This window comes from Solanum pennellii, chromosome 12 (assembly GCF_001406875.1).
Source record: "Solanum pennellii chromosome 12, SPENNV200".
NCBI classification, from domain to species: Eukaryota; Viridiplantae; Streptophyta; class Magnoliopsida; order Solanales; family Solanaceae; genus Solanum; species Solanum pennellii.
This window is the reverse complement of record NC_028648.1, coordinates 48,883,885-48,895,302: the sequence shown is the minus strand read 5'-3', so window position 1 is coordinate 48,895,302 and position 11,418 is coordinate 48,883,885. Positions and strand designations below refer to the sequence as shown.

Below are 11,418 nucleotides of genomic sequence, written 5' to 3'. Positions count from 1 at the left end.
CAATACAAAATCTGAAAAAGAAGATGTTTGAAGAATTGCCAAGGGCCGTAATAGAGGAAGTGAAGAAGTTCAAAAAGTTGAATATTTATAAACGTGCGAGTGTAGCTGAAAGAACTTAAGTGTTGAGTCTGACGGGTGCAAAGGATATTCGAATAGAATACGACATGCATACTTTTACACGACAAGATTTCAGGAACACGACAAGCATGAAAGTTTGATGGGAAGACTGGGTAATTCTTCAAATTATAATGCATGTCTATTTTATCTTTTCAATGACTACTCTTCTTTACTCTTTAATATTATTTTTTTCAGCATATTGATGAAATCCTTAACCTCATGCATCAGAGGCATGAGACATACTCGGATTACTATGATCCCACAAATAGAATCCTGGATCTCAACTTCTATACCAACTTCCTAAAAAGATATAAAGAACTGAGCGATGATGCAACAACCGTTGGTGGTAGAAACATTAAACAATTAGTAGATGAGTTTGAATGGGATGAAGATATGATTGACTACGTCAGGGGCATTAGGCCATATCCTGGAGGCATGAATTGGATTGGTGCAAAAAGAATTTTGACAGTCATGAACATGAACAATATCCATTTTGTGACTCTCGAGATAATTTTGCACGATGGTCACATGAATGCTTATAAATGTCAGCTGAAGGGTATGGAACATACCAAATTTTTGACATACATACAATCGGTCTTCAAGTTGCTACCTAAATTTTTGATGTAGAGTGGAATAATGAATCATTTTTAGATAATTTTAATGGTTGTACACAACTATATAAGAATTTTCTATCCTCTATAGTATTCTTCTTGGTAATGCTTAATAATACAAGAAAAATAACACAAAGATTAGTTTTCACATGCTACAACATTTGGTCTTCTTCTTCTCCTTCATCCTCCATTCGATACTTCTTTTAATATGACTTTCATCATCAGTTTTCAACCCCTTAATTTTGTTCGCCAATCTGAGAATAACGAACTTGGATTGTATATCAACATCTTCATGAACCCTCCATCTAAAGAAGTTGCATGTATTCTCCTAAAATACACACCACAAAGAAAGAAATTTAAATTAGAAAAACAAACAAAATAAAGAGATCTAAAGTATCCAAAAGAATAATATGTAAAAATGAACATATACGATAGCGTGGACAAGACCAAAATCTTCGACCTAGATTGTCCTTCGACCATGAAGTTTGCATTAAAAGTAAGTTTTCATGTTTGCAATAGATTTTCGCACCCAACATGGCATCATTTTCATCACTACAAATTCGATTTAGTATTGCATTTGACATCATATCAAAAGTAACAAATACAAACAAAACTCATTCATTAGATCTATATTTCAAAGAATCACATTGTTACACAACCAGATATGGGAAAATCCTGAAATTTAATTTAACCAAAGGCCAATCAAATTAGTTGTGTGTTAAAAAAAGATTAAAAAAGATTGATAGATAAAAGACTGATGAAAATGAAATAATATCATTATATCCCGAGAGATCCGAGATCCATGCGAAGTGAGAGGTTGTATCAGATAGATAGAGAGAAAAAAAGTGCCAAGACTGATGTGGCAAGGATGAAGAAATTGAAAATACTATTCTTGAAATGAAAATGAAAACCATATATATATATATATATTGGTCGATTGGGCCAATTTTAGTTTTTGTTTTACAAAATGGGCTTGCCTATGATTGGGACAAGTACTTACACGTTTTAAAAGTTTTTGCCACATAAGTCAGGTCTGTTGCAATTTTGCCAATAGAATCTGCATATGTTGGCACAAATTTAACATCAAGGAGGGACTAATCGATGAATTGATCGATTTAGGAATGAAAAAATGAAAAGTTGGACCAAATTTTATTACTTAAGACCATAATTAATGAGGGGTGGGCATAAAAACCGGAAAACCGAAACACCGAACCGAACCGAAAGTTTTCAGAATTTCGGTTTCGGTATTTCGGTTTTCGGTTCGGTATTCGGTACGCAATTTACAAAAACCGAAAACCGAAAAAACCGAAAAAAAAAACGAACCGAACCGAAATACCGAATGCCCACCCCTAAATTAATCAATAAAAATAATGTATAACACTTGGAGAAACGATTTACAAGGGTGTTATATAACTATCATATGGATTTACTTGGTCATTGTATGATGAACTAGTGAGATGATAGTCGTTCTAAATATTATTGATAGGATCGAATTAAGGTTGTTGTATTGGACCACAATTTGTTACTTAGGCATGTCGTAGGACTATATATTAGTGTTACATATTGAATTAGGTGACCATTTAATTGAATTAAACCCCAAAAGACACATTTTACGATATGTATATGTTGTCACATATGTCAGATATGTTGCAATTTTTCCAACATAATCTGCATATGTTGGCACTGATGAAACATCAAGGAGGGACTAATCGACGAATTGATCGATTTAGAAATGAAAAAATGAAAGGTTGGACAGAATTTTATTACTTTAGACCATAATTAAGCAATAAAAATAAGGTATAACCCTTAAAACAACGATTTACAAGGGTGTTATATAACTATCATATGGATTTACTTGGTCATTGTATGATGAACTAGTGGGATGATAGTCCACTTAACAAATTATGATTGACCATTTAATAAAATTAACCCCAAAAGACACATTTTATGATATGTATATGTTTCCAAATATGTTAGGTCTATTACAATTTTGCCAACATAACCTGCATATGTTGGCAAAGATGAAACATCAAGTTGGACCAAATTTTATTCATTTAGGAAGTACCCCATAGATTTAACTATTTTATCTAATTCAGAATCACAACGACATAAGTCACAATGATATCGACCATAAGAGAATAGATGAGTAGTGCAACAAATTGGTCTTTCTCCAATCTATTGAGGTTCTTATGGGAACATTCCATGTAAATTATATCAGAAATAGTCTTGACATCTTCTGCGCCATGGTATACTTATGTTGCCAATGAAACTTGTGTCTTCTCTTATGGATTCACCCCCTTTGAAGATTAAAATTATGGCATGCACATATCCTGCACAAAGGTGGCCACTGTCTACTGCTCGCTTAAGCATTCCCAATTCATTTGAATCGCTATGCTTGAAATAATCATACTAATGAAGAAATAAGACATTTAAAATGCAAAATACATTGATGAAAACGTGAATACCTATGAAAAGCATTAAATTTACCACTCCTTTACTGTATAAGGCTTCTAAATTCCCCGATTCACTACACTGTTCAATGAAAGAAGTGCATCTCCGATAAAATGAAGACGTTTAGATAAAATTGGAATGCTACGCAAATTTACCTTTCGATATACAGAAGGTTCATTAGCGATTTCATTTAGGAGCCTGGAATTGAAAAAGTCAAACCAAATGATCACGAAGTCGAATTAAAGAACAAAAGTTGTTTAATACATACATACCTTAATTTAACCCTCAGTAAATCTTTGAGGGAGTAGGAAGGAACCCTTTTAACGATAAGAGTTACTAGTTCCATCGGAAGGGATTCAATGTAGTTTTTTTTTCCTCAGAGTCATTTTTGAAGATTTCTTATTCTTTCTTCCCATTTTGGAGATAATTATATGAAAAGACCTAAGTTGTGTTCTTCTTATATATATAATAATATAATTCAATTGTAATGGATACAAAGAGACAGTTCTAAAGAATGCCAAAATTTTCAAGTACTTAATGTTGCCACAGATTTAACTTGAAAGTAAGTACAAAATAATTACATATGTTGCCACAAAATTCAAAAATAAGTACAAAATACAAGAATACAACATTTTTACCATGTCATATGTTGTCACATAATTAGAAAATAAGTACAAAAGATAAAAATGCAACATTTTCACCATATGTCATATGTTGCCACATAATTTGAAAATACGTACAAAAGGCAAAAAGACAATATTTTCATCATATATCATATGTTGCCACAGATTAATTTAATCACACACAATCTATGAGGAAGAAATTTAACTAGATAATCTAGTTCTAAATCACAACTACACAATTCACAATGAATATTTTCTTCATCGTCGCTTCCCCTGGGCCAACCATTCCTGCGGGCGATTTGATGGGATTGATGAATAGTGAACAAATGGGTCTTTCTCCCAACAAATTAGATTCTGGCACCCACATTTGATTTAAAATGTATCGCAAATGGTGTCGACATTTTCTCACTATTTTGAGCTCGGTTTTTTTCATGTTGCCGATGAACATCAAGCCTTCTCTCATGGATTCACCGCCTTCAAAGATTGAAATTACGCAAAGCACATAGGATGCACCAATGTGGCGACCGCCTGCTGCTTTTTCAACCAATTCCAAAGTAGTTGGATCATTACGGTTGAAAAAGATCATACTACAAAAGAAATAACACATTTAAGATATAAAATACATTGATGAAAACGTGAATACATACGAAAAATATTAAAATTATCATGCCTTTTCTCCGATGCTATGCACATTTCCATAAAAGAGATGGCTTGTTGATTCATCGTCTATCTAGGTTCAGGAGGAAAGCTGACCAATGTTACCTTCTGATATACATAACGTTCATTAACGACTTCATTGAGGAACTTGGAATTGAGAAATGAAATAAAATGGTTAGGAAATGAATTGATTAATACATACATACCTTAATTTAACCCTCATTAAATCTGTAGGGAATAGGAAGCAACACTTTCAACAATAAGAATTACTAGTTCACTCGGAAGGGATTCAATGTAGTTTTTTCTAGTTGAAATCATTTTTGAGAATATTAAATGAAGAAGAAGAGAAGACAACTTTTGACTTCTCCCTCCCTTATGTTGTGTTCTTATAAAATGCCAAGAAATTTGGAAAGTTGCAAGAGAAGAGATGACTTTTCACAACAGGGTAAAAAATTAAAGTCGTAATTTTTTTATTCATTAAACCTATTTCAATGACAATAATTTTTTATTGATTGATTATATGTTGACAAGACTTACAAGTAATGATTTTGTAAAAATATATTGGGACAGATGCGTAATTATATTTTAAAAATGTATTTGACATATGTTGCAACATATGCAATATTCTGTGTAATATCTAACAGATAATTGACATATGTTGGTACATATACGTTCTGTTGTAATATTTAACACATAATTGAAATATGTTGTGACATATGCAATATTCTCTTGTATAATGTAAAACATAATTGTCATATGTTTACATAAATAAATTTGTTCAAAATTAATCACATCTTTATTTAGAGTTAACGATCAAATTCAAAATCATTGCAAAATTAATAAGGGCAACATCTTTCACCGTGAATTTGCAAGTTATTTACATATTTTGTCATATATGTAAATTTAATTAATTCCTCGTATGAGGTAGAACATTAACTAGATCATCTAGTTCTATATCACACCTACATAAATCACAATGAATATCATATTTGTTGTAGTGTATTCTCAAGGCAAAATCATCCCTGCGACTAGTTCGCTCAAATTGATGAACAATGCAACAAATGTGTCTTCTTCCCAAAAAACGAGGTACTGGCACATACATTCCACATAAATGTTTTGCAACTGAATTCGACATCATTTCACTATTACTGGCTCAGTTTTTTCATGTTGACAATGAGCATTAAGCCTTCATTCATGGTTTAACTGCCATTGAAGATTGACTTATGACAATCACATACTCAGCTCCACTGTGGCCATCGTCTGCTGCTTGATTAATCATTTCCAATACAGTTTAATCACTACGGTTGAAAAAATCATACTACAGAAAATATAACACATTTAAAATGTAATATTTTAAAAAAGTGAATACAGTCGAAAAATATTAAAAATTATCACGACTTTTCTGTATAAGACTTCTGAATTCCCTGATGCTCTGTAGATTTCCAAGAAAGAAATGTCTTGTTGAAAAATCGACCATCTACGATAACGAAACCTGAGCAAATTTACTTTCTGATATACAGAACGTTCATTAGCTACTTCATTGAGGAACCTTGAGCTTAAAAATGAAATAAAATGATTAGGAAATGAAATTTAAAAGCGAAAATTGATTAATGCATACATACCTAAATTTTGCCCTCATTAAATCTTGTAGGGAGTAGGAGCAACCCTTTGAATGGTATCAATTAGTATTTCCCTCGAAAGGGATTCAATGAAGTTTTTTTATTCATAGTGATTTTTGAAGATTTCTTATTAATATTGAATATTCAGTGAAATTTGAAAAGTTTGAAGAGAAGAGAATAGAAGAGAATAGACAAGTAGAAGTTTTCAAATGCGTGTACCTTTTTTTTAAAAAAAGGGTAAAATTTGAAGAGTCGCGTCATTAAAGTTTTTTTTCTTGAAAGTTGTTTCAATGTCAGTAGTGATATCATCACATTACACGTAAGTATTTTTAAAAATATGTTGGTACATGTTCATTTTTGTGGTACTTATAACACATAATTGACATATGTTGGGACATATTCAATTTTATGTTGTAAGATCTAACACATAAGTGACATATGTTTCCACAAATGCAATATTTGTGTTAAGTGGCAACATATAATTGACATATGTTGTCACAGATAAAATATTCTGTGTCAAGTGGCAACACAATTATCATATGTTGCAACAGATGAATTAGTTTGTTGTAAGTAGCAACACATAATTGACATATGTTGCCACAAATGACATATGTTGCCACAAATAAAACATTCTATTGTAACTAGCAACACATATTTAAATAAATCACACATTATATATAAATAAAATCACATAAGTTGATTCTAAAGAAGATAAGAAGATAGAGATCATCCTCAAATAAGAAAGAACATTCATTAAAATTCGACAACACTTCTTATGGAGAATTTTGATTTGGGCATGTAATTTTTTTGTGGCCAAAGTCCCTACATACGGAACACTTATTATTTCTTGTTGTAAATGATTCACAAATCCACGCCTCTCTTATATCTCCTTCTTCTTGGTTTACTTGGATCAACATATGGAGGAGGTATTTCTCTATGTATGATATCCAAAGGATTAATCCAAGAATCTTCAGGTGGCACGGGTGAATTTCTTGACAATATGCCATTATGTATTTTTTCACCGAATAACATGGAGAGGAGTACTCATAAATTTGATTTTTAAAATCAGTACCATGTTGGATCGAAGTGTTGCCATGACATGTGGACAAGGTATTTTGTCCAATTCAAAAATTCTACAAGTACAAGTTCTTCTTTGTAGATCCACAGTAGAAACATCACCATGACCAGTAACACTGAACTTGTAGTTAGCGATTTGATGAGCCAACAACTTGTTGCCCGTGTTCACGTACTCCGATATGTCTTTTTCAATTGAGGGAATAAATCTATTTGCAGAGTGAACCAGCTTCATACGCCTCTAGTGAAATCACAATGCAAATTGTTTATTTCATCAAATGAAGCGACAATGGGAAACTCTCTTTTAACATCAAAAAGAGCATTCACCGACTCCGCGATATTTTTTGACGTCATAATGTTATATCTACACAAAAAAATAAAAATAAAAAAATACATAAAATAAAAATAAACTCAAATGAGATGGTACCTATTTCCCGGAAAAAATTTCCTACTCCATGTGTGGAATCCAATACGTTCAAGAGCTTCAGCCGCCTTTGGTACCAAATCTCTTATTTGATTGAAATGGCCATTGAACTCACATCTATCGTATGCCATTGCTGCTTTATAAAAATAAGACAGTACCTTCGAATTGTGAAGGTTATTTAGAATATTTTCCCCGAGGTGTCTCATGCAACAACCATAATGAGATGCAGGGTAGATTCTCGTAGCCATCTTTCGTATACTTAGATGCCTATCAGAGATAATGCACAACTCATCAGTATCATCTACAAAACTTCTCATAATTTGAAAAAAAAAATTCATATGAGGCATCACATTCCTTGTCCACGACACAGAAAGCCACTAGAAATATATGACCTCAGCATCTTGTTCCACCGCCTATAGCAAAACTCCTCCATACTTGCTCCTCAGGAATGTGCTATCAACGGCTATTACTTTTCTCATTTCTTGAAAACCAATTATCCAAGCAACACATGATACAAAGAAGTACTGAAATCTACCATTTTCATCGAGCGACAATGTCGTCTTGCTTCCTGGATTCGCAACTTCAAGCATATAACAGTAAGCATTAAGCATTGTATACCCGTGGTCATGTGATCCCCTGACATTAGACTTAGAATACTCCACGCCTTTATAAATCTTCCAATAGGTTACCTTACAACCCAATTCTGTGCGGATTAATTTGACATGTCTCTTGTGGATGGGCATTTACCATTGGGAAACCTATTTTCAAAGAACTTACCTATGACTTTTGTCACGGCATGGGGATTATGGCTTGTAAGATGCTATGAACCACACGTATGGTACATTTCATAGATTCTAATGGCAAAACTGTCGCTACTTGTAAATTTCACAACCCTCACCCACCAATTGCAATACAGATATGAATATTTAAAGGAAAACACATTACAAGAATTGATCACCTTTTTCAGTCTAAAATCTTTTTTAAGCAAGCAATTTTCAATGAATTTGTCAGTTCTTGCCTTTTCTTGAATGTCATTCCCTTATAAAAAATTGTTCATCATCTGGAACATTATTCACTCGTAAAGAGTGAGAAGAACGTGGACTGTTGCTGCCAATCATAGGTGTAGGAGGAAAGTTGCTATCAAGGTCCGACCCTTTAGCTTCAGCTTCACCTTCACCTAAACCTATTCCAAATTCATCATCGGTATTACTCATGTCTGTAGGATCAAATTCATCATTTAACATATCTTGTTGCCCATCGTCTACTTTATGATCCTCCTCGATAGGATTTTCTTCCACGTCGACTCTTAATATGTGTGATTTCTCTGCTTCTCCTAAATAAACAAACAAACTAGGTTGATCATTTATTCTAAATGGTAAAACCTTCTCATTATAAAAAAATGGGGAATGTAACTCATGAAAAGATCTTGCGGTTTACACTTGTATCCATACTTTTGAACGATTAAATTGACGAAATCATCAAAAACAAATATTTCTTTCGACATACATCCCTACTAAACTGACTCCTTGTTTTTTACTATCCTCCCAACGCCATATGAATTAATTTTTCTTCTCGATCCATTCACCACGGAAATTAATCCCTTCAAATAATGACATTTTACCTAAAGAAATTGATTAAAAACAATTAGTAATTATGAAGAATAAGTATATGTTGCCACATATGGTTTTTTTGTTGCAAAATGTAAGTCATATGTTGCTACATATGACTGTTCTGTTGTGACAAATAAATCACATGTGACAACATGTTTATATTATATCATATGTTGCCACATATGGTTTTTCTGCTGCGAAATGTAAGTCATATGTTGTTACATATGATTGTTCTGTTGTGACAATAAATCACATGTAACAACCTGTTTATGTTATATCATATGTTGCCACATATGGTTTTTCTGTTGCAAAATGTAAGTCATATTTGGCTACATATGAAGGTTCTGTTGTGACAATAAATCACATGTGGCAACATATAAGTTATATGTTGATACATATGACTGTTCTATTGTGACAACAAGTCACATGTGATAACATGTTTATGTTATATATTGCCACATATGGATTTTCTGTTGCGAAATGTATGTCATATGTTGCTACATATAACTATTATGTTGCGATTGAACTAACCTTTTGTTGCTACATATAACATAAACAAGTTGCCATATGTGATTTATTTGTAAAAACATCACAGTCATTTGTAGCAACATATAACTATTTTGTTGCGATTGAAATAACAGTTTCGTTGCTACATATGACTATAATACGTTACAATATTCAATTGTTGCAACATATATAGCCATATGTTGGATATGCGAATGTAAATTATTAAAAAATTTGCAGGTACGCAGATGAGATGATAATGAATGATTTTCAAATAACTATTAATTTTACTTACCATAAACAATGGTGTGTAACCCAATCACTTATGAAGTAATTCCAATTGAAACAGAACAAAATTTGGTCCAGTGATTATTGATTAGCTAAATCTGATTCAAGAAGAAGAAAGCTGAAGCACTAGCAACCAAGACTGACAATGTACGAGAAGAAGAAGAAGAAGAAGATGAAGAGTGCGGAAAGAAAGACAGGCAAGCAAGCAAAGACGAGAGCAGAAGAAAAAGAGAACGAATACGACAACTGGAGGTGGGAGGTGATCTTTTATTTCCCCTTTTGGCTCGATGGTGGCTTCAATTTTCTACAAAAATTGTTTAAATTAGGGTTGGTTTAGTAAATTTACCCTTTTACCCCTCATTTAATTCCCACAAAAGTTGGTTGAATTAGGTTTTGTGAATTTACCTTTTACCCTTCATTTGATTCAGTGGACCAAGTTGTCAACTTATAAACTTGAGGGCAGCTCCACAATCATTAATCACATAATTGTCACCTACACCTAATACTTAAGACTTATGTCACCGCTCATTTATTTTGAAACCTTATTATCACCTTTTTTCAAAAATCCCAACTAAAATGACAAAAGTTACACATATATAGAGGACAAGAGTGTGTGTGGAGGCAACATGGATTCAATTCTGTGTTGGTTGGGAAAATTGAACCCCCTTCACCACTCGGCTAAGCTTTGGACCAGGACTAGTGGGGTCAAAATTTGATATATACATATAAAGTTTTTAAAAATTGATATATATGTGTGTGTGTGTACTTGAACCACTATGCTAGGTAGCCTAACCTAGAACCTGATTATTAAGCAAAGAAGTAGGAGAGATGGAGTTGCACAAAAGTAGAAAAAACCAATGTAAATGAAAGACTAAAATACCCAACATAGTGAAACACTACACCATTTTAGGTCTACCGCAACACCTTTAAAGTGTAGCCTACACTAGAAAAAAGTGTGGCCTTTGATAAAAGGCTACACTTTTGGACTTTCAGCAACACTTTTTAAGGGATGACTTAAAGAAGCGTAACCTTTGACATTAGGCAACACTTTTTAAATGTTAACATCTTTGGCTACACTTATAAAGCATAGCCAAAGAGGTATAAGGGCACTCTTTTTTGCGATGCATTAACGACACCTATTTTTTATTAGACTACACTCAAAAAGTGTTGCCTTTGCAGTGTTATTGGTCACACTTACAAAGTGTTGCCTTTTATCGTTCATCTAGAGCAACACCTACAAAGTGTTGCCTTTTATAGGTCATCTAGAGCAACACTTATAAAGTGTAACTTTATGTCTCATCTAGAGCAACACTTATAAAGTGTAACTTTATATCTCATCTAGAGTAACACTTATAAAGTATAACTTTATATCTCATCTAGAGAAACACTTATAAAGTGTAACTTTAACATTACACTTTTGAATTGATATATATATATATA

The 11,418-nt window shown here is 32.8% G+C and overlaps 1 long non-coding RNA gene across 1 annotated transcript; it reads right to left on the bottom strand.

Annotated features, from left to right (window-relative positions):
* Nucleotides 1-591: 591 nt before the first annotated feature.
* LOC114075405 lies at nucleotides 592-1,472 on the bottom strand. The gene is made up of 2 exons (XR_003575858.1): nucleotides 1,159-1,472; nucleotides 592-1,056 (listed from the first exon to the last, which is right to left on the bottom strand). It is a non-coding gene; the product is annotated as an uncharacterized LOC114075405 (long non-coding RNA).
* Nucleotides 1,473-11,418: the final 9,946 nt, after the last annotated feature.